Consider the following 23467-nt stretch of genomic DNA (forward strand, 5'->3'; position numbering starts at 1 on the left):
CTGCTGGAACCCCCAGAACAGGGCTGTTCCAGCATCTGGCAGATAATTTTTAGGTTTTATTTGAATGCACAGTAGGTTGAAGTCATAATATTGCAGTTTTATCAACCAAATTACCAATATTATATGTTGATTTTCCTAATTATTCAAAATTGGTTTGCAGTGATAACCTATAGCATATCATCGTTGACAAATGAGACCTACATACCTACCCTCACCCTCCTTCCTCACCTTGAACACACCACCACCACTACATCCCTAAAAATAGAGCTCCAAGCCTTATTTTTATTATGTAAACAAAAGCAGTTGAATAACACTTTTTCAGACCATGATTCTTGATCTCAGTTGTGTATTGGCATCACCGGAGCCCATCCCCAGAGACAGTGAGTTATTAGCACTTATTTTTCAGCTCCCTGGAGGTTGTAATATCTAGCCAAGGTTGAGAACTACTGCTTTAAATCTCTGTAAGACCCATCGTAAATAAAAACAGCCTGCTAATCTCCTGGAAAACTGTCTTCTCCCAATTTTGAAATGTTTTATAATGACTGCAGTCTAAACCTGAAGTCATTATCCTCTGAGCATTTTTCTCTGAGACATGCCATTTCTTTGATTGCAACAGACACAGAAATTTTCTCCAGAAATTATTCTGATTCAGACTTCCTCTTTACATTATTGTATGTAATGGATGATGGCTTTGAAATAGCTGATTTCAGTTAACATTGCCACTAAAGGTACTGATAGCTAGAGTCAAAACAAAGCATGAATTCTTGCAAATGTATTTACACATAGTAGGAATATCAAGTGGGCATCAGCTCCCTGTTGTAGAATAATCTTTCATAACACACACTTAGGTGAAGATGTCATGAGTCTCTTCAGTTTGGCAAAGGATTCTAACTTTACCTTTCCACTTAATTAAGCCCCTTATGGTTAAAGACTAATTGAATCAAGAGGATGATTGTAAAGAGCTTTTTGGAAACATCAAATTCAAGGGTAAGGCTGACAATAGAGTTCAGGGCCGAGAAGGCTACAGGGACTGTCTCAGTTTTTCTGATGGAAGCAGGGTGTCCCCTTAGTGCCATCCTTCCCGACTCAGGGTGTCTGAGTTCCCCACCACTTGGGAAGCCTGCCAGTGCCCAAGCTAAAAATGCCCGCGGGGTACCAATGAGCAAGTAAAGAAGGAGAAAAATAACCAGAAAATATACAAATTAATACTTTGAGTTATAACCCTGCCTCGCAAGCATCCTTCCAAAACACGAGGGTATTAGCGTTACCTTTCTGTGAGCTGCTTTTCTTGAGTTAAAGCTACTTATCACTTCCCAAATATACTCTTCTTTGCTGTGACCTTATACCCCTGCCTGGATGATTTATTAAAATGTGTTTTCTTTGATGTGCATAGGTGATGCTAGGCAGTGCGTGCTTTAAGTTGCTTTTGAATCTGGTATCTCTGGGGTTTGGTATGGGGGAGGCTGCATCAGCTATGGAAGAAGCTAATGGCTTCCCTTGAGGATCAAACCTTTGACCTTGCTTTCTTGGCTGGATGCTAATCTGCCGAACTAAGGAAAATCAGACAATGGGGAGACCCAAGGAATAATTCCATTGGCTTCATTGAACATCCCTCAGTTGACCTGATCCTGTATACCCTAGTGTTAAGTGTCACCTTCTTCTGTGACACCTCACTTACCCCCAGGAGCAATACTGGAATTGTATTCCATTCTCACCAGTTTTCACTACTGGCCCAGGTTGGGGGAGAAGAGCTAGTGGACAAAAAGATGTAGGGTAGGTGATGAATATTGACAAGGCTATTTGTTGAAAGAAGGTAAAGCGTATTGTTTCTGAAGCATCACTATAGGGGAAAATAGAGGATTGTTCAGTTACCTATTTTCCACTAGGCAAAGGACTAGAACTAGCTAAAAACGTCTGAATTACAAAGTAGAACACCTCCCTGGATCAATGTTTTAAATGGTAAGCAAGTGACTGTGCTACTCAATTGGATAGTAATGATCTGTGAGCAACAGACAATGAATGCCGAGCATTCAGTAATTAAGTACAGTTTGCCACACAGCCCATCTTAAATGGGTAAGTGATCTCCTACGTGTAAACATGACTGCATCCACGGTAATTAGGTGCAAATGTGAAGGGACAGACTGACTAAGTCAGGCTTTGTCTTCTTCCCACATTAGCTTAAAGCAGCACACATAGCCACCCTGCTTTTTATCTTCCCAGCTGGCTCCCTGGGTCACCCCCAGCCAGCTGGGCTGGTGGGCTCTGGGCAAGAATGGAGCAGAGGATTTGGGGGTTTGGAATGAGAGTGATCCTTGGAGAGCAGTGCTGGGGAAGTGGAGGAAAACCAGAACTACAGACAAGAGACAATACCAGTGACAGTAACAACTACAGCCTAGCCCCCATGCTTCATCTGCAAACACCCTCTCCTGTTCGGGGCCGCTGGAAGGAAGCTGAGGGCCTGGCATAAGCTGGATGCAGAATAAACAAACGGCAACTGCCTAGAACTAACTAGACAGACAAATCAGTGAGTCCAACTATTTGGGTGTCTTCTTTAGAAAAATGTCTATTCAGATCACTTTTAATCAGACTGAGTTTTTTTATATTGATTTCTCTGAGTTCTTTATATATTTTAGATATTAACTCCTTATCAGATATATGATTTGCAAATATCCTCTTCCATTCCATAGGCTGCCTTTTCATTTCCTTGATGGTTTCTTTAGCTGCACAGAATCACATTTTTAAATATAAACTGTTGCCAAAGATGTAGTTTCCTGTGTGGCATTTCAAAGATAAATCTGACAGATCCCTCTTTTAAGTATACCTGATCTGAATATCATAGTGGTTTAATATCCACCATCATCCTTTTAAATAATATGTAAGGAAGTTCTTCGTTAATGTTAGAAATTATATATAATTTCTATTGCTTCTTGAGCATGTGACCATTTGACATTCCCCAAGAATTTTACTAAATGCTTAAAAGTCTCTTTATTCAACATTCTTTCTGCAAACAAAAGATATACAAATTTTAAAAAAAATTTAATATTTCTTGTAGTATTAGGCTTTAAGTTTCTCTTATGTATTGTTATTACTGTAGTTCTTAGTAGGGCACGAGCAAAACAGCAACATATATGTGTCATATATCTTGATTAAAATTTTTAGATATAAAAAGTAAAATTGTATTTGAAATGTATCCCTTAGATGGATGACCCCTTTTATCCCAATCAATTCAGATAGTCAAAAATGAGTTTTACTTCTTGCTTGAATGAACAGGATTCAGTATCATTCTATTCTCATTGTGTATGTATGTTTATAGATTTAAATACTGAGAAACATCACTCAGATAAGGTGAAGGGAATCAAAGATCTTTATAGCAATATCACTTGATTCTTTCAACTTCTTTTGGATTTTATTTCAAAATCTCATTGGGTTCCATCACCAGAAGTTAGTTTTAGTTACCTATCCAATGGCAACCTGAGGAAGTTCTTCATTCTGGAGAAGGTAAAGAATTGGAAACTACCTCTTTGGGAAAAAAAAAAAATGGATGAACTGCCCGTCATTAGAGTTGTTTCCTTCTCAACCCAGACACTAACACTGTGCAGAAAAACACCTTGGTTTGGACTTAGAGCACATTTGCCACTCAGGAGCAGGGAGGGACTAGACTAGGTTCTGTACAGTCAGGTAAGGAAGGCTGTGAACATGCACATGGGAGGGTTTTCAAGCAGATCAGTTTTGTTGGAAGAGTGCATAGGAAAGCCAAGGATCTGAAAACGGGATCCCTGTAAACCCCAAGCCCTGTGTTCCCTCAGAGAGTCTTCACAAAGTCCCCGGGCACACAGGGCCCAGTTTGGAGACCACAGCCCCAGGGTAGCCTGACCCTGAAGGACTCCAGATATGACCTTCCCGTTGCTCCCACATGACCAGGGGTTGATGTTAGGAGAATGTGCTTCTCTGATGGGTTAGCTGTATTTTCACAAGCTGTTTCCACATGCGCCATTTTTGAGCTGCAGTTCCTCAGGGGGGGAGCTTTACCACGTGGAGAAAAGCAGCCAACTGCCTGGTGAGAAACACCAGGCAAGATTTAAGGATTACATGTGAAGCTAATAGACTACAGTATGAATTTTATGCTCAATCATAATTTCTTATCTACATATAAAGTATCATTATTGAGACAATGGGTAGAGTATTTGAAACTTCCTGGGGACTAATTAAATAGAAAGAAGTCTGGCTTTCAGACTGGAAGCTCCACAATTCAGTTCTCATACCATAAATGTCTGATGTGATGGTTTAATACAGTTGCCAAGACATTATACTAAGAAACAGCTGGATATTTCAAGGGGTTAGTGTGATTCTGTCCTTGTCTGCTGACTTCAAAAATGTGAAATTATCTCCTCATTCATTCATTTGACCAATATTTATTGAGTGCCAATTATGTGCTGACCCCAGTAGAGCATCAAAGTTTCTGCCTCCTGGAATGTATGGTCCAATGATGGAAAGAGTTTCAAAACGAAGCAAAAAATATTCACTTTCTGCTTTGGATGTGAACAAAATATTGTAGTTTAAGGGATTAGGGCATAACAAGCGGAGGAAAGTGTTGAATGGGTGGTCAGGAGAGGCCTCTACCAGGTGACACCCAAGCAAATTCTGAGGGATGGGCAAGAACCACATGATAAGCTTTCTGGAGGAAGAGCTCTCTGGGCAGAAGGAGCAGTGAAGCAAAATCCCTGCTGCAGGATGGAGCTTGGCATGTGCCTAAAATGGTGAGAAGGTCAATGTTTTGCAACTGGTAAATGAGACAGGAACAGTTGGAGATGGTGATGGTGAGTGAGAGAAGTCTTTAAGCCTAGAGAAGGAATCTGAAGACTTTGGCTGGGAGAGAGTGATGGGATTTACAGTCCTTGAAGTCCTCTCACGTTGCTGGTCAGAGACTAGACTGTCAGAAAGCAAAAAGGTCATTGAAGGTTTGATTTCAGGAGTCTGGGAAGATCATGTTATCATGGTCCAGAGCTGTAGCAGAGGGGTTGGGAAAAGTATTTTGAAGGTGGAGCCAGCAGGACTTGCTGATGGATGGAATGCAAAACACTATAAATAGGAAAAGGAAGGAGAGGACACAGGCTAATAGAATCAGGAGTTTGGTTTGGGGCTGAAAGTTTGAAATGTGTATTAGATATGACAGGAGAGATGTCCAGTAGAAAAATGGGGAAAAATGGCTTTGATGCTTAGGACTGATATAGTCATAGGTGTATCACCAGTGGGAAAACCAAAAAGATATTTAAAGTCATGGTCCGATTATTTTAATTCTCTAAATACAGAAACAGCTATAGGAAACCTAATCTAAAAATAAAATGCCTAGCCACAGGTAGACAAGCATTTCTGGCTCATTAACTAAAGATAGGTTTCTTACATAATTGTATTCTTTTTCTTTCCCTTTCAGTAAAGCAGGCAAGAGATAATGTTTCTTTTGTGAGTGCTACTGGAAAATATAAGACCACATGCACACAAATAATTTTAGAATTATCTGTAGATCACATTGTGGAGCACTTTTAAGTTTGTCTTGTTTAAGTACAGTAAGCAGAGCTTATTCATACACTATAGTTGAGGCATCATGCCTGTTGATCCAACCCAGGAAAAAATATAGCAGTGGGGTGGGGAGAGGGTCAATCAGTTGAGATTGATGAGCAGTGTGGATTTCCATTCACTGGTCTAGACTCTCTTCTTGGGTATTATTTGTTTTACTTTGATTTCCTAAGGCTCATTATTCTGCATAGTCACATTTTACTACTGCAATTTTCGTCTGTCAAGTAATTTGTGTGTGTGTGTAGTCATCCCTTATTATAGTTCTTCTGGGAATCGATGAATCCCTGAGAACAGGACAGCGTACCTAGTCATTCTATCTTGTTCAGTTTTCCATGTGGCAGAAATTGTTTTAGGGGTGTATATGTGAAATGCCAAGTTATTTGAATGGAAATGCTTCTTTGCTAGTATATTTATAAACACAGCAGGGTGGCTACCTCCCCTTGACCCACTCATACAAATGGTCTGGTAGTGAAGTTATCTTCCATTTTTCACCTGTGTGCAAGTCTTGGCAGGTGACTTTGTCAAACATTTAGAAGTGAGAATAGCCTGCAGTGAGGGAACTGCTTCCCGGAGATAAAAATCTAATTGATAGAGGACCATTAGAGACACCTTGTAGTCGAGCTTGTTTTGTTTTGCAGGAAAAAAAAATATTTTGCTTCCTCCTTCTTTTGCAGTTCTAAGTAAGGCTCTACTAAATGACAATTCTATAGATAGATAGACAGATAGAGATACAGATATGAATATAGATATTGGAAACAGAGAGTTTTGTGATACTTTTTCTTATAAATTGAATACTTTTTTTTCATTCGTTTGAATTCTAATTGACTGTGGGTGAATGATTTTCCTAACCTTATATATAACTGGATGTTTGAATGCCACCAGAGTTTTTGTCAGCAATGTGATTTTTGTCCCAAGCCATTTTTAGAGATTTATGTGACTCGTGAAATGGAAAATTGTGGTGGTTCTGCTTTCAAATTCCCAACAGAATTTGTACACTTGTTTGCTCAAAGTGGAGACCCAGCTCTGTAGTACTGATGGTCCACACAACCCACGCCATTAAACGATCAACATTCTTCCTGTAAGCTTACTGTTTCCTCTGGCTTCCTAGCTGCTCCCATGAATGAGGCCATTTTCTGGTCTTGATAGCATCCTGGGACAGCTGCCCTCTACTCAGAGGCATGAGTTGGAGTTCAGGTCTTGGCGGAGGCATATGGTTGTCTATAATGCCGGTTAAAGGGTAGTTACAGGTATATAGATAGACCTGTGTCACGGCAATACAGCACAAGCAGGGACTCCACACACAGCGAGTAAATGAAAAAGGCTCAACATGGAATCACCTTTGGAAATATTCAGAACGACACATGTGCTGACTTGACCCTAGACCTCCTAAATCCAAGCCTCTGGCGTGGGGCCTGAGCATCTCTGTGTCTCCAAAGCTTCACAGGCAATTCTGATACCAGTCAGGGTGGAGATCATGTTCACTGTACTGTGTTTGCTCCCTCACAAGGCCAGCCATTTCCTCTTATGAATGCATACTGCCCTTTTTACAATTACGGGGCCACTTCTCACTGAACTCTAAATTATTATTTACAAAGGGTATTAGCATCCTTAAAAGACTCAGGTGCCACTAAGATTGTTCAAGGAGCCCATGAATTTAAAATACATAAGCAGTGCTCACTTCAGCAGCGCATCTACTAAAATGGAAAGGATACAGAGAAGATTAGCACGGCCCCTGTGCAAGGATTACACACGAATTCATGAAGCATTGCTTATTTTTATAGAAAAAAACTTATGATTACCAAAGGGAAAGTGGGGGAGGCATAAATTGGGAGTATGGGATTAGCAGATGCACACTACCATATATAAGATAGATAAACAACGAGGATTTACCATCTATCACAGGGAACTATGTTCAATATCTTGTAATAACTTATAATGGAAAAGAAATGAAAAAAGAAGACTATGTATATGTATAACTGAATCACTTTGCTATACACCTGAAGCTAACACAATGTTGTGAATCAACTATACTTCAATTTTAAAAAAACTTAGAAAAAAGAGAAATTTAAGAGACAAAATGACGAAATGCAACAGGTGAGTCTTAATTAAAAGAAAGTGTCAAACAATAAAAATAAATGAAACAATCAGGGAGTTTGAAAAAAATACATAAGCAACTTGAAGAGGAAACGTCATTATTTTGAAATAAGTTATACGAACTATGTCAGGTTCTCTAACACACAAATACAGGAATAAAACTAAATTTTTCCCAGATTCATTTAAATGGATTTGTTCTACATCTCATTTGTCAGTATTTCTTTAGTAACGATCTAAGTTAACTCATTCAGTGAACATTACCTTATTCAAGGCATCATGCTAGGTGCTGTGATACAACGATGGCATTTATTTAGGTTCTCAAAAGGTGATTCACTGATAGTATTGAGATGTGAAGGACTTATCCTCAGAAAAAGAATCTGTTGCTCAAACACCTAAGTTTGATTCCGGCATGTACCGAGTAAAGGCCCAGTGGTGGGAGACAGCCCTGGCCCAGGGTCCCAGCACTGGACTCAGTCCTCAGGAGCTGGTGTATCTGAGAGCCCACAGTACTACGGGGGCTATGGCCTTGGGAGATGACTTCTTTCTGCAGCCAGGTAGGCAGATCAAACCCAACTCGGTGGTGCAGGTGGACCTCCCCTGTCTTCAGCGGACACAGATAGCCCACTGTGAGCCCTGTCTGGCCAGGTGGCTGTAGCATGCCCCACTGTGATCCCGTCACACCTCATCATCCCCGACAATCTCAAGTGTAGGCCAGTAGCAGTTCAGTCTCTCCAGCCTTGCTCTTCGTGGTAGGGTTTTCTTTCTCCAGAGCCAAAGACCACGTACGTACAGTACCGCCAAGCACAGCCAACCTCTAAAACAACCCACCACTGGCATGCCCCGGCACACCCAACTCTGGGCTTCAGATCAGACTGTGGGAGGAAAACTTCTTTTCTGCCAACTTAGGTCTTCGTGGGCTGGGGTGGTGTGCGGGAGTGCAAATTAATTGACAGTAGAGTCACATGCATGCGGGGTACTCAGTAATCTGAGTAATTCACTGAACAGCCAAGAGTAAAGGCTTATATACCAGCTTAATAGTGGAAAGGAGGGGGAACTAGGGCTTCCGGGGGGAAATAAATGGAGTGTATGGCAGCTTCTATAGAGTTTATTTATGCAATTTCTCATCACTGTGCTAATGGTCAGTCTCCTTCTTGGCTGGAAGCTCCTCAGAGAGAGGATTTATGGCATCTCCCTTCTCAGGAAGCTCTGCCTTTAGTCAGATAAGGGGAGCTCAGAAAAGGCTTCTTTCAGCATCTGGTGTATCTCAGATGTCTCCAGTTGAAAATAATCCTATGCCATTCTGTTGGGTCCCTTTAATAGTTTGGGAGTATTTGTTTAGGGAGCCTTGCTTATGGCTCCAGTTCTATGTCCGTCATACTACTTTCTCAGACCTTTCCACTTCCTTCGTTCCTCAATCAAGCCCGTGGTGTGAAAGAGATGATTCAGGTCTTGCCAGACCTCAAGCCAGCGTTCACATGACAGGTGGCAACTCTGAGCCTCCGCATTGCTAAAGCTTCAGCCAGGCAAGAGGCTGGCCTGAAGCCCATGCCTTGTTCTCAAAAACCAGCTCAAAGACCTCAGTCTACTGTTCAACTTTGGCGAGTACATTAAAAATAAACCAGAAATGAACAGGCAATTTTATAGGATGCCAGTGTCACAACTCTCTGGATACCTGTAAACATAGAACGAACTGGGGCCGCTCAGTGTGGGGAAAGCAGCTCTTCATGAGAAGATTATTCTCATACAGAAAAATAAGTGGTGCCTCTGCACAAAGACCTGGAGTCATCTAGAAACTACTGCATTGTGTTTACTATGTAGCAAGCCTTCAACTTTTACAAACGTCACTGACAGCAGTGCCAGGCCAGGGGTAAGTTCTCTTTTCAAGGGAGGGAGGTGTGATATATGGGGTGGGAGGTGAGAAATGGGACGAGCTGTAAGGTTGGGGCTGAGAGTTGATACATGTGGCCTGGAACCACGAGGTGGGGTTGGCAGGAAACTGCTGATGAAGGTAATAGGAAATGTGTTTCTTGCCCTTGGTATCTCTGATATTCCTTTTTGTATCTTTTCCCCTTGCTGACCTTTTTTTAAATTTTTATTTTATATTGGAGTATAGTTGATTTACAACATTGTGTTAGTTTCAGGCGTATAGCAGAGCGATTCAGTTATACATATACCTATATCTATTCTTTTTCAGATGCTTTTCCCATATAGGTTATTACAGAGTATTGAGTAGAGTTCCCTGTGGTATACAGTAGGTCCTTGTTGATTATCTATTTTATATATAGTAGTGTGTATATGTTAATCCCAACCTCCTAATTTTTGCCTCCCGCCCACCTTTCCCCTTTGGTAACCATAAGTTTGTTTTCTAAGTCTGTGAGTCTGTTTCTGTTTTGTAAATAAGTTCATTTGTATCATTTTTTAGATTCCACGTAAAAGTGATATCATATGACATTTGTCTTCCTCTCTCTGACTTACTTCCCCTTGCTGACGTTTTCTTTCTGGCTCAGTGATAGGTGTTGTGCATTTTCTAGCTTGAATCACTTGGGCAAGTTACTTACCTTCTCTGTGCCTTTGATTCTTCATGGTTTTTTTTTTTTTTTTGCGGTATGTGGGCCTCTCCCTGTTGTGGCCTCTCCCGCTGCGGAGCACAGGCTCCGGACGCGCAGGCTCAGCGGCCATGGCTCTCGGGCCCAGCCGCTCCGCGGCATGTGGGATCTTCCCAGACCGGGACACGAACCCATATCCCCTGCATCGGCAGGTGGACTCTCGACCACTGCGCCACCAGGGAAGCCCCTGATTCTTCATGTTTTAAATAGAAATAAAAATAGCGCTGACCTCATAGGACAGTCGTGAGAAATAAATGAAGACATACAGAGTACTTAGAACCATACTCGGGACTTGTCGGGCCCTGAGTTCACCACTGTTATCATTCGTCTTATGCCTCATGGCGATAGCAGCAGGATTAGTTCTAACCAGTTCTAGTTCTATTAATAGTGTCTGACTTGCTTATGCTCCTGCATATGTTTCCCTTGGTCCAGTGGAGGCTCCCAGACAATGGTTATTCAGTGCACTTGTTCTGTGAGAAAGAGGTTGAAAACTCTCAGTATGTTTAAAGTTATCTCAGGCCTATTGCGATGAGGCCTTTTCTCCAAAGCCCATTTTTCATTTTATTGCAGGCACAAATCTTTTTTTATGCAGATGCTTAAAATTTTTTTCCCAATAAAAAGCACTCCTTTCACGAAGACTTTCTATTGGGCCATCGTATCTCTATTCTTCTAAGAAGCCCACTGGCAAATAATGGAACAATGAGGGAAAGTGTTGGCAATAAAGAACTATCTGCAAATGACACAAGTAGCTGGAATCCCCACTACCTGTAATTATATTCGCCTGCACATGTGCAGAGCTTGATAAAAAGAAAGAGCCTGTTTTGTTATTCCTTAATTTCGAGAGGAAACAACTGCCAAGAACTCTAGGCTTTAATGACCAAAACAAGCTTGCCTGAAACAGAGTCAGACACATGAACACAAAGTAGCAGATCCAATACACATTTTGTGACCCGCTGCACCCTCCAAGGGGTTCCATCCATGTCTGTCTTGGATATGCCATTGTCCCTGTACTGTCTACATGGTGCAACAAAAAGGGCCATCTCACGGTGTCTCCAGTGAACCACAAAAAATCTCAGGTAAGGGCTTCCCTGGTGGCGCAGTGGTTGAGAGCTCGCCTGCCGATGCAGGGGACATGGGTTCGTGCCCCGGTCTGGGAGGATCCCACATGCCGTGGAGCGGCTGGGCCCGTGAGCCATGGCCGCTGAGCCTGCATGTCCGGAACCTGTGCTCTGCAACGGGAGAGGCCACAGCAGTGAGAGGCCCACGTGCCGCAAAAAAAAAAAAAAAAATCTCAGGTAAAAAGTACGTTTTTAGGCAAATCCTTTGAGATGAGGATTTGCCGGAAGGATATGAGTGTAATATCCAGTGTAGTTGAATTCCTCCTTTGGTATTGAATCTGCTGTGCTTTATACCAAAGAGCTCAGCCTCTTCCTACAGACATTGAAATTCCTTTATTTCACTCATGGCACCATTTAAGCTTTTTTTTTTTTTTCCTCTGAAACTTCTCTGATAAGCTTGCCTCCGCTTACAAAAACATCAAAGCCTGGAAAGAAATTATTAGACAACAAACAAGAAAAACACCTTTAGTTTAAGCTTCAAATGAGACCAAATTGATGAGCCATCTGAGATTAAGTTGGCTTGGCAGTCAGCTTATAGCCAATCATGTTTATCCCCCTGTTCCTATTCTAATTTCTCTTTTGAAACTTTCAGAAAACTGCCTACATTCAGTCATATGGTTAAGAGAGGCTGATTAAATCTAAAACCAAACTAGCTGTTGCCCTATTTGTGTCTTGTTTATTCTAAATAAGAAGAAAATAAACCAACTCATGGAAAAAAAGCATTACAGGCACAGACCATAAGTAACAACAACTTATGTAAGTGTTATGTAATAATTTTATAGCATGTCTAATGAAGGGCAAAGGCAAAAGGCTTGTTACGTCAAATGCCCTTCCCCACATGAGTTTCGCGTGAGAAAAAGTGGTCCTTGATGGCATCCGGTTCTGGTTCCCCCAGAATCTCATCAGAACAGCCTGTTGCTAAAACCAAGCTGAGTTTATTGTTCACCTTGGCAAGGGACATCACCACCCAATGGAGCTTTGTCAGTGTCTCAGGGGGGTGAGGTGACGTCAGATTTTGTTGAAGTTTGTTTTAAGGCGGGTCTTTCAATGCTGGGACTTGCCACAGTTCAGGATTGGTAGAAACGGGAATTCAAGGCATCACAGGGCACAAACCGTCTGTAGATGTTTTGTGGAAGACTTCATGGGTCTTTCCCAAAGTTTCTGTATCGAACAGTCAGGTTCTTTTCCCGGGCAAGAGTCTCCTGGAATAGTAAGTGTCGTTCATGAGGACAGTGAGATAATTAAGCGATGTTCGTGAAGACAGTCAGCCCGGACTTGGATCCTCCTTGGCCGAGTTGTGTGTGTGCAGGAAGTGGGCATGGGGAGTTGGGAGCTGGGGGCAGAGGGTGTCAGTTCTCCATGGCCTGAGAGGGCGCATGCATCTCAGGAACTGCTCTGTTTCGTCGTGGGCAGGTACCCAGATGATACTGAGAGGAAATAGAGGCGCAGGTAACGTAAAGCTGTTGATTATTCAAAATTCATTTTCATTTAACTTTAACAGCATTTGGGCTCCAGTGTCCCTACCTCTCCAGCCACACTCAGTTACTCCCTCCCAAGTAGGTGTGGAAAGTGTGACAGGGTCTCTACTCTCAGGGACTGGGTCATTCAGCTGGAGACTGAGCCCTGGCCCAAGAAACCAACCTATGTATTTATTCACATACATTCAGATTACAGTGCACACTTTAAGTACCGTGGGAGTTTATAGAAAATAAACATAATGGGATGACAAGGCTTATTAAATGCACGGGTTTCAACTGTGAAGGAAGAATAAGCAAAAACTGAGTATGTTTAATGTAAAATTTAAAGTTTATTCTCAGTTGCATTAGAACATAGGTCTGATCATGTCACTCCTGTTTGCCTTTTGAATGAGTCCTAGGCCAACAAAATCTCCGACTGTCAATCAGTATTTGTTGAATGAACAATTGGTATTCATGCTTTAAGTTCGTAGAGAACAGATATTACAGAATCTGTAGCTAAAAAATAAAACCAAAAAAACTAGTTCTATAAAAACAGGGGGAAATTCTCAATTCTCATAAAAAATCTCTTGCAAGTCTGACTTTCCAGCATTAGAACATTTTCATATATCCTACAGAGTTATTTATTAGTATCAAAGGTCTGGATTTTTCTATTTCTCACTTTTTTTTTTCTGCTAGAGAGAGACATGCCAAGAGACGTTCCAAATGCACAAGATGGAATGGGTGATTCACAGTGGCTGAAGCGCCTGTCCATCAGGGCCCAGGTTCTTGTCAGTTCATCTCCACTCCCTACCATGATGAGCGAAGTTAGCCACGGAGTTGCGTGTCCGTTTTTCACAGGCTCCTTGTCCTGGCCGAGTTGCTGTATGGCCGATTGCATGTCTCTCATCCAGAATTCTCTTCAGTTTCAATTTGCTCTTGTATCCCTCTGCATGTTCTACATCTATCCCAGGGACGGTAGCATTTTTTAATAAAGAGCCTCCTTTGGAATTCCCCAGTTGTCCAGTGGTTAGGACTCCGTGCTTTCACTGCTGAGGGCCCGGTTCAATCCCTGGTCAGGGAACTAAGATCCCACAAGCCAAAAAAAAAAAAAAAAAAGAAAAGAGTCTCCTTGAGACCCTTGGGAAGGAAAGCAGCTGATCTGTCAGTTTCTGAAAGAATGCACACCCACTCACGATGGAGGGGTGGGTAGTATAGAAATGAACAAAGACCATCCGAAGCTTCTGTCTCTTCTGAGCCTCCTGTAGCAGGGGAGTTGGCCACCATCACTTGTGTGTTTGGCAGAGACTCATAGGCAGGCAGGGGAGTGGGAAAACTTCATAGTGGAGGAAAGGGGAGGCTTCCACTGGGCCCTGATGTGAGGCTGTTGGCCTGGGGAAGCTGGGGGAGGGCTAAGGAGAAACAGACCATCCTATGTGATGGTTAGGGGTGCATGTTTGCCTTTCTCTGGTTGGTTTTCAGTTGGTCTCCAAATTAGGGAAGCTGCCAGTTATTAATCAAGTCCTAGGCATTTGGGGACAATTGTTACAGTTATTGTTTAGCTTCCTGGATTGTCGCTGGAGGTAATGTGACTTTCCTGATAAGTCTGCCTTAGAGCAGGCTGGCTTCCTGTGTTTATTGTATAAGGGGCTGGTTTCCTGGGCAGGTTGCTGCAGGTTGTGGCTCCAAGTTCTATTTTTATACATGGTCTGGCCACTGCCCATTTGTATATTCCATCTCCCAGTGGGGATATATGTGAAAGTTATAATGTAACAGAGCTCTGATTTTTAAAAAGACTTTATTTTCAAATTGTATTTAGTTACAGTTGTAATAAAACTAAATGTAAAGTCACAGCAAGACCCTTTGTGACCCACCTCCTAGGGAAATGGAAATAAAAACAAAAATAAACAAATGGGACCTAATGAAACATAAAAACTTTTGCACAGCAAAGGAAACCATAAACAAGATGAAAAGACAGCCCTCAGAATGGGAGAAAATATTTGCCAGCAAAGCAACTGACAAAGGATTAATCTCCAAAATATACAAGCAGCTCATGCAGCTCAATATCAAAAAAACAAACAACTCAATCCAAAAATGGGCAGAAGACCTAAATAGACATTTCTCCAAAGAAGATATACAGATTGCCAGCAAACACATGAAAGGATGCTCAACATCACTGATCATCAGAGAAATGCAAATCAAAACTACGATGAGGTATCACCTCACACCAGTCAGAATGGCCATCATCAAAAAATCTACAAACAATAATTGCTGGAGAGGGTGTGGAGAAATGAGAACCCTCTTGCACTGCTGGTGGTAATGTAAACTGATACAGCCACTATGGAGAACAGTATGAGGTTCCTTAAAAAACTAAAACTAGACCTACCGTATGACCCAGCAATCCCACTACTGGGCATATACCCTGAGAAAACCATAATTCAAAAAGAGTCATGTACCATAATGTTCATTGCAGCTCTATTTACAATAGCCAGGACACGGAAGCAACCTAAGTGTCCACAGACAGATGAATGGATAAAGAAGATGTGGCACATATATACAATGGAATATTACTCAGCCATAAAAAGAAACGAAATTGAGTTATTTGTGGTGAGGTGGCTGGACCTAGAGTCTGTCATACAGAGTGAAGTAAGTCAGAAAGAGAAAAACAAATACCGTATGCTACCACATATATATGGAATCTAAAAAATAAATGGTTCTGATGAACCTAGGGGCAGGACAGGAATAAAGACGCAGACGTAGAGAATGGACTTGAGTACACAGTGAGGGGGAAGGGTAAGCTGGGACTAAATGAGAGAGTGGCATGGACATATATACACTACCAAATGTAAAATAGATAGCTAGTGGGAAGCAGCTGCATAGTACAGGGAGATCAGCTTGGTGCTCTGTGACCACCTAGAGTGGGGGCATAGGGAGGGTGGGAGAGAGACGCAAGCCGGAGGGGATATGGGGATATATGTATACGTATAGCTGATTCACTTTGTTATACAGCAGCAGCTAACACAACAATGTATAGTAATTATACTCCAATAAAGATGTTTAAAAAAAAAAAAAACTAAACCTAACCAGGTAATGTGGAGTAAGTTATCTACCATAGGTTTTTCTCTCCCTTCAGTATTAAATAGATAGACCAATCTGTAGCAGTGTGCACTAATTAATTGTAAAAACAATGTAAGAACCAGGATGTTAGTCAATGACAAAGATTTAACATAATTTGTTGTGTCCTTGGATCTATTTTCCATTGGACCTGAGTTGGTGGATACCCCTGAGTGTGTTTCTTGCAAAGAAGTGTTCATGAATTCTTGGTCTAAAGGTCTAGGGACCAGCAGACCTGGATGAAGAAAGAGGAAAGAAATACATGGCTTGAAAGAGAAAAGAAATATATCAGAGATTGGTAGAGATGGAAGAAAAAAAGCCTTCAGTTAAAACTCGACCGGCTAAGAACACACACAATTCAATTGTCTAAACCACTTAAAAAACAAATTGCTGGGACTTCCCTGGTGGTGCTGTGGTTAAGAATCCACCTGCCAATGCAGGGGACATGGGTTCGAGCCCTGGTCTGGGAAGATCCTACATGCTGTGGAGCAACTAAGCCCGTGCACCACAACTCCTGAGCCCACATGCCACAACTACTGAAGCCGGCGTGCCTAGAGCCTGTGCTCCGCAACAAGAGAAGCCACCACAATGGGAAGCCCGCACACCACAACGAAGAGTTGCCCCCGCTCACCACAACTAGAGAATGCCCAAGCACAGCAATGAAGACCCAACACAGCCAAACAATAAATTAATTAATTAATTTTTTAAAAAATTGCTAAGAAGAGATTATTGAAAAGGTGCTTTATGGAACTCGTTAGATTCTTTCATTGAAAATTTGTTGGGCCGTACTATGAACCTGGCACTGGAAATATCTCCACTATTATTTGCTAACTATAGTCTATAATCACACGGAGGAAAACCCTATATATTTTCACTAAGACAGTGAATAGCTTGTGGCTTCCAAATTTACTATTTAAAAGAAATGACTATCAGGAGAGATAAAATGTGAGATAATTCCTGCTTAAGGAAAAAACACTCTTTATGTTACTTTTGCACAAGTGGTATTGAAACCAATTATTTATAGAACACACACCGTGCACAAGGGACTGGGTCAGGTGTCTGGAAAATGGAAAGTATTTCCAGAGTTGAAAGAATTTCGGGAAGCCTCGTAGATAAGGATGGACGCATACATCTGCAATGCAATGGTAGATAGTAAATGTGCCTCCTGAGTGGTATAAACTCAAGGGCTCCCTGGGGTCTTCTCTGAGAGGGTGCTATTTCCTTGCAGCTGGTGAGCAAGGAAGTTATCACAACACATTTGACAAGTCTTACATTTTCATTTTTCAGGTTGAAAGTTAGTACAACGTCCATGCCAATGCATGTTTAGACATTTATTTTTCTTATATTACACTCTGCAGACAAGTGAGAGAGGAAATTTGACAAGCAATTTGTGTTATGTCAGTTATGCCAAATCACATCCCTCATCTGCCCCTCTAATCACACAAAGCCCATGAGGCGTGAAGTTCCAGGGTCACTGAGAAGTATGGAAAGGACACAAGGAGATGTCAGCAAAAAGAATCTTCCCATCAGCAACTTGATATGACTGTCCCGTGACTTTCAGAAAGTGACTTACCTTCGCCCACTTCTAGTAGTTACCTGGTGTTATGAGGTGAATATTTGTGTCCCCCCAGAATCCATACAGTGAAACCTTAACCCCCAATGTGATGGTATTCAGAGCTGGGACCTTTAGGAGGCGATTATGTTTGAATGAGTTCATGAGGGTGAGACCCTCCTGATGGGATTAGTGCCCTTATAAGAAGAGGATGCACATGCACCGGGGAAAGGCCATGTGAGCACACAGAGAAAGTGCTGTCTACAAGCCTGGAACACCAGGAACCCAATCTACCAGAACCTTGATCTTGGACTCTCCATCCTCAGCTTCTGTGAGAAACAAATATCTATTGTCTAAGCCACCCAATCTGTGTTATTTTGGTACAGCAGCCCAAGATGACAAAGACCCTGTCTCTCCTCACTGTGAATCTCTAGAGCAGTGACTCTCAGAAAGGTGCAATTTTTCCCCCCAGGGGATATTTGGCAAAGTCTGGAGACATTTTTTTCTTGGTATAGTGGGTTTGCTACTGGCATCTGGTGTGTAGAGGCCAGGGATGGTGCTGGCCATCCAGCATACAGGGCTGCCCCGCCACAGAAAAGCATGTGGTAGCCCAAAATAGCAATAGTGCCGAAACTGAGGAAATTAGCTCCAAATTCGGTACAGACATCTCCCGAGAAGCCCTGGAAACCTGACACCTCTCCCCAACAGCATTATTAACTCCTGTCTTTTTCCGAAAACCACCACGACTAGGAAACCCATCAAAACACTACTCTTGGAGCCGGAAGCCATTAGCCGGAATGTGGCCCCTTACAAATGATCGAGCTGGGCCCTCTCCTCCGTTCTTGAGTCAGCACACCTTCCTCTCCCTGTGGGCTCACCCTGCGAGCTGTGCAGAGTGAGGTCTTCCAGCAGCTCAAGTGTATGTGATGGGCATCCATGGGGCAAGTGATGACACCAAGAGAGGACAATCCAGGAGCACTTCTGTGGCTAGTTTTCTTCAAACCATTTCTCTCACTCTGCATAGACCCTTTTGGTTTCCCAGGCAACTAAATGCATTACCGAAAAATATATATGCATGCAAGATTTGTATGGTAAAAATAAAACAACATAACGTTAAATTTAGGACTCACATTTGAGATCATTCAGTTCTCTGAAAGCAACTCCCTTCACTTGGGGAATAGCTTATGCTTCAGTTTTAAGTACTACCTTGGGATGCCTGACTGGTGTTTGCATTGGTTGGGGTTCGGTGGGTTCTGCTTTTTTAGTTCCTGGCTACCATTTAGGCGGAGAGATTGGAAGGTACGTCGTTCAGTGCGGTGTTTGTGGAATGCCTGCCTTGATCCAGGCCAGTCCCAAGTACCAGAAGCTCAGGTGTTAAGTGCCTCAAGGACACGACTGAGGTGAACAGACCCTCACATTCTGCTGGAGATAGGCCTGGATTGGAGGGTGGGCACAAGCCAAAGCATCTTCGGGAGAAGGGGATGTAGGAGCAGCCTCCTAAATGATGTGACCCCCCAGCTGAGCCTGGACAAGTCAGAAGAAGCCAGACAAAAGAGCAAACAATGGAGGAAGCAAGAACAACAGGAGTTAGACCCAGTGACCCAACCCCTGTGCATAATTCACAAAACTACAACCAGGGCCACCTGGTGGGAGGAGACAGCTCCCGAGACCTGCAGGGGTGCCGTTTGCCCGTCCCAGAGAGCGTGTGTTTCATCTGGTAAGCGAGGGGCTGCCATGGGTGTGGTCAGAGGATGGTGACACACACTGGCTCGTGCTTCCCAGTTTAATTCTGCTGGGATGAAAATCTGACCAATTTGCATATGTTCGGACATATGCAGACCCATTCCACGGTATCAAGCGACGGGATAGATTGACTTTCCTGTTCTTATTGATCTCCCGATGAACAAAGTCACAGTATTGAAGTAAGCGTCCCAAATTCCCCATCCTCCTAACTCCACTCACATTCTGTCCCTCCCTCAGGTAGACAAGAAACCCCTTGGTGGATAATGGCCTTTATTTTTTTTTTCTCCTGGAGCAAGTCCCCAACTTTATTTCTACCTTTTCCCAAGACAGCTGAGGGACCTGGTCCCACTGGGACGGGCACGAGCTCCTGCTTCCCTTCTACCCCAAGGGGGCCCCGAGAACAGCACCACTGGGGCCTCCCAGCTTGCTCACTGGCATCCCTGGAGACTTTCTTTGCCCCGAGAACAGCCCTCACCAGGGAGGCCAGGAGCTTATGAGGAGTGGACTTGGCTGAAGGCAGAGCAGCAGGGGACCTACAGCCCCTTCCCACCTTCCGGGTCCTCCTTGGGCCAAGTCCCCAGGGGGGCAGGGGCGTGGGGTGAGTGTCAGATACAAAGAAGCTTCCTGGAAACAGCAACGCAGGGTGACAGCAGCTTTGAGTCCTGACTTCAGGGCGCTCACGTTCTTGCCGAGTTTCCCAGCACAAGGCCTTTTTCATGGAACAAAACCAAAAAGCATTTTTTTTTTTTTTATCATTGCCGTTGGTGGAAAACTGTATGTGCTGAGACTTATTTCCCGTGTTCCTTCAGAACAAGTGTCCCAGCCCCTTCCTGGGCCGTCACCTTCCGGAAGGGTGGAGGTGAGCCCTGGCAGTTTCCCCTGCTTCTCTGCAGCATGCAGAGCTGTGTGTGGGAATCATCTTTCATTTCCAAGATAGAGAGACTTTACGGTCACTGATTTCCCGGAGAGAACGATGGCCTTCTCCAGGTATTCACCATAATAAAATCTATTAAAGCTCCTGAAATTCACGAGGAGACTCAGTTGAGAGGAGTCACATAGGACAGAATTTAAACTTGATTTTCTGTTCCCAGTAAAGTGGGAGATTATCCCCATGGAGACACCTGGGCGGCTTTCTGTTGCTGTTCAGGACTTCCTGTTGCTGTTCAGAAACTGGTCTGCTTGTCTTCGCATCCTGAGTTGGGACTGTGTGTTGTTGGCTCTGGGGAACACGGAGCGAGTTCTCCTTCTCACAGAGTAAGATGAAGCAGAATCTAGTGGTAATGACAGTGACGATCACAGCTGGGGTCGTGGGCTGAATCATCATTTTTATTTAAGTAAGTCATGTTTATTTGATTTTGCTTATCTTGTCTCCACACTAATCTTAGGGACTAGAAGGTGGGGAGGTCATTCAAGGGATTTCCAAGTGTGCTAGAAGTGGAATGACAGATTACGTGGGATCACATGTGACGGAGGATATGAGAATATTTGTCAAATAAAACGAAAGATAGCTAACTGTTGTCTGTGGTCTCCTCTTCAAAGGAGCTGCTCTGAACATGGGCCTAAATCCAAATGTGGCCCAGTATATTCACTTGCTTCGGCTGCTGTAACAAAGTACCACTAACCGGGTGGATTAAACAATAGATATTTATTTTCTCAGGGTTCTGGAGGCAAGAAGGTTTCGGCAGGGCTGGTTCCTTCTGAGGCTGGGTGGGAAAATGTGTCCCATGTGTCTCCCCTAGCTTCTGGCATTTGCTGGCCATCTTCTGTGTTCTGTGGCTTATAGAAGCATCACCTCGATCTCTGTCTTCATCTTTACTTGATGTTCTCCCTGTATACGTATGTCCGTCTCCAAATCTCTCCTTTTTATAAGGACATCACTCATACTAGATTAGGGACCTACCTTGTTCCCATATGACCTCATCCTAAAAAATGACATCTGCAACGACTTTGTTTCCAAATAAGACTGCATTCTGGAGTAATGGGGCCTATAGGACTTCAATGTATGAATGGGGGGGAGGGGAGATACCCAGTTCCACCTGAACAGTAGCATTCCCGTTTCCACCCTATTTCACCCAAAGTAGCCCCATCAGCTGCTAAGCAGGCAGCCACTCTGCCCTTCACCACAGGATGGAGGTCAGCCACTTAATTTTACTGGTTAGAACCATCAAGGATGGCAGTCCTGAGTCTCCAGCTAAAGAAGGAAGGAAAGAAGAGAAGACAGAAAGCCCTGCCGACACCTGGATTTCAGACTTGAGGCATTAAGAACTGTGAGAAAATAAATTTCTGATAGAAATCAATTTCTAACACCCTGAGTATCACCAACAGTGGCTAAGGGGACACCTCCCTGAAGTTCCAAAGTCCTCTCCAGCTTTGCTCTGGCCTGAGTTCCTTGATGAAGAACAGAACCACCAGATGGTTCTATGCTGTTTCCCAAGTCATGGTTGTCCTTCCTTGAACCTGGCTATTTATTCTAGTCCCCACCCACCTCTCACCTCCTGTACTTGACCTTTGCAATTTGTCACTGGAAGGAAAGTAGTTTCTGCAAGACCTCCAGGCAGCTGGTGGAACTATGCTAGCCCTAACTGGCACCACTGAATCTTCACTCCTTCAAAGAAGCTAATGGCCCATACATTCTAGGAAGCCTATACTCCAAGTCTCTATTGACTTTGAAAATAAGGTAGCAGAGACTGTTCATACTGGATTATAAGATGTACATAGAAAAGCTTTTCTGTAACTTGAAGACTCCTCATTGTTTCTGATTGGTGCTTGGCTTGGGTTTGCATGCATTGTTTTGGTTTGTTTTGACGGTGCTGACCACAATCACTGCATTATCATAATTAAGTTGTTTGTACACCAGAGTTCAGGCTCTTCGGTGATCCTTTTAGTCACGCCAAATCAGCTTGACACAGTGCCGGGGCAAAACCTGCAGTGTCCGTTCTAGAAGTTGACGCTGCTAAAAAAGTCATCCTTACCACAGGAATGGCCCTCTCATCACCACACCTCACTGCCATGAGGGCAGACAGCCAGGAAAATCAGATTTCTGAAGATGAATGCATACTTCAAGTTTTCAAAAACTGCAGCTGCTTAGATAAGAAAACTCAGACACCAGCCGCTTTGCTGGACTTTAGGGCAACTGATCTGCAGAAACCCTGTGTCTAATATTTTCCTGCCTTTTTTAATCTTCCCTACAATCTCTTCCATTCACCGTATCTTCCTCCTTTGCTACAAGTGAAATCCCATTACAATAAAGAAATTGCCAAAGGACTATCCAGTTTTTTTCCTTTTCCTAGAGTTTTGCAGTATTGAGTGTTGCTTGTAATAAATGTGTCATCAGCTGGGCCCAGATCTAATATTTAGTCATTTTGATTGAGTGGGATTAGTGGAAATAATCTTTGGTCTATGTTTGGTCCTCTAGGCTCATTTTTTGCTTCTGCCTTTATTCTCTTTTATTCTTTTATTGTTTATCTTCATGCTTTATCTTTTTTCTATTTATCACCTTATGGAGGGTCCATATAATTATAATAGTTGTTGATGTATTTTTTTTTAGTATAACACAAACACACCAAAGTTTTAAACTCATCAAAGTATAAATACTTTAAGTTTTAGTTGTACACACGGAGCATAAGCCTACAATATAAACACTGGAATTCTAGATACATTAATAATGCCAGCAATTCCATACAAAACGTCCACTGTGGTTAATTAATAAAGAAACGGGCAATATTGTATAGCCCAATATATTTTTACATTCATAGGAGGATTGTTTTCACTAGCTAGGGAATTTGGAGAAATATCTAAAACATGACCACTTTTTATTAAAATAATTTAACATTATCTTTGGGTTCCAATAATGAACCCAAAATTGAAATTGGAATTCTGTCTACTATAAAACTATAAAATATCTCACGTTTCTTTATTCTGAAAAAAATTTTAAAATACAGGCAGAAACTAAAAAAACTAAGCTTTGACCTAGACATTTAGTTTTATAAACAAATTTTGTTAAAAATCTATCTCAAAGTGAGGACAAATAAAGAGAAGTGTTTTTTTTTTCAGAGTTGCTAAAACTGTTTATTTTCAACCCAAAATTACTAGATATGCAACAGTGATGTGTCTCATTCATAGGAAAAAAGGCAGTCAATAAAACCTGACTCGTAATGGGCCACATGCTGTGTTCAGCAATGACTTTAGAGAGGCTACTATAAAGAGAAGTTT

At 42.6% G+C, this 23467-nt stretch overlaps 1 protein-coding gene and 1 non-coding gene across 4 annotated transcripts in view; both read left to right on the forward strand.

Moving 5' to 3' along the window:
• Positions 1 to 23467, forward strand: part of CTNND2 (catenin delta 2) — a 937337-nt gene that overhangs the window by 845182 nt on the left and 68688 nt on the right. The window lies entirely within an intron of this gene.
• LOC132423718 (U6 spliceosomal RNA) lies at positions 7245 to 7351 on the forward strand. The gene has a single exon (XR_009519041.1). It is a non-coding gene; the product is annotated as a U6 spliceosomal RNA (small nuclear RNA).

This window comes from Delphinus delphis, chromosome 3 (assembly GCF_949987515.2).
Source record: "Delphinus delphis chromosome 3, mDelDel1.2, whole genome shotgun sequence".
Lineage (NCBI taxonomy): Eukaryota > Metazoa > Chordata > Mammalia > Artiodactyla > Delphinidae > Delphinus > Delphinus delphis.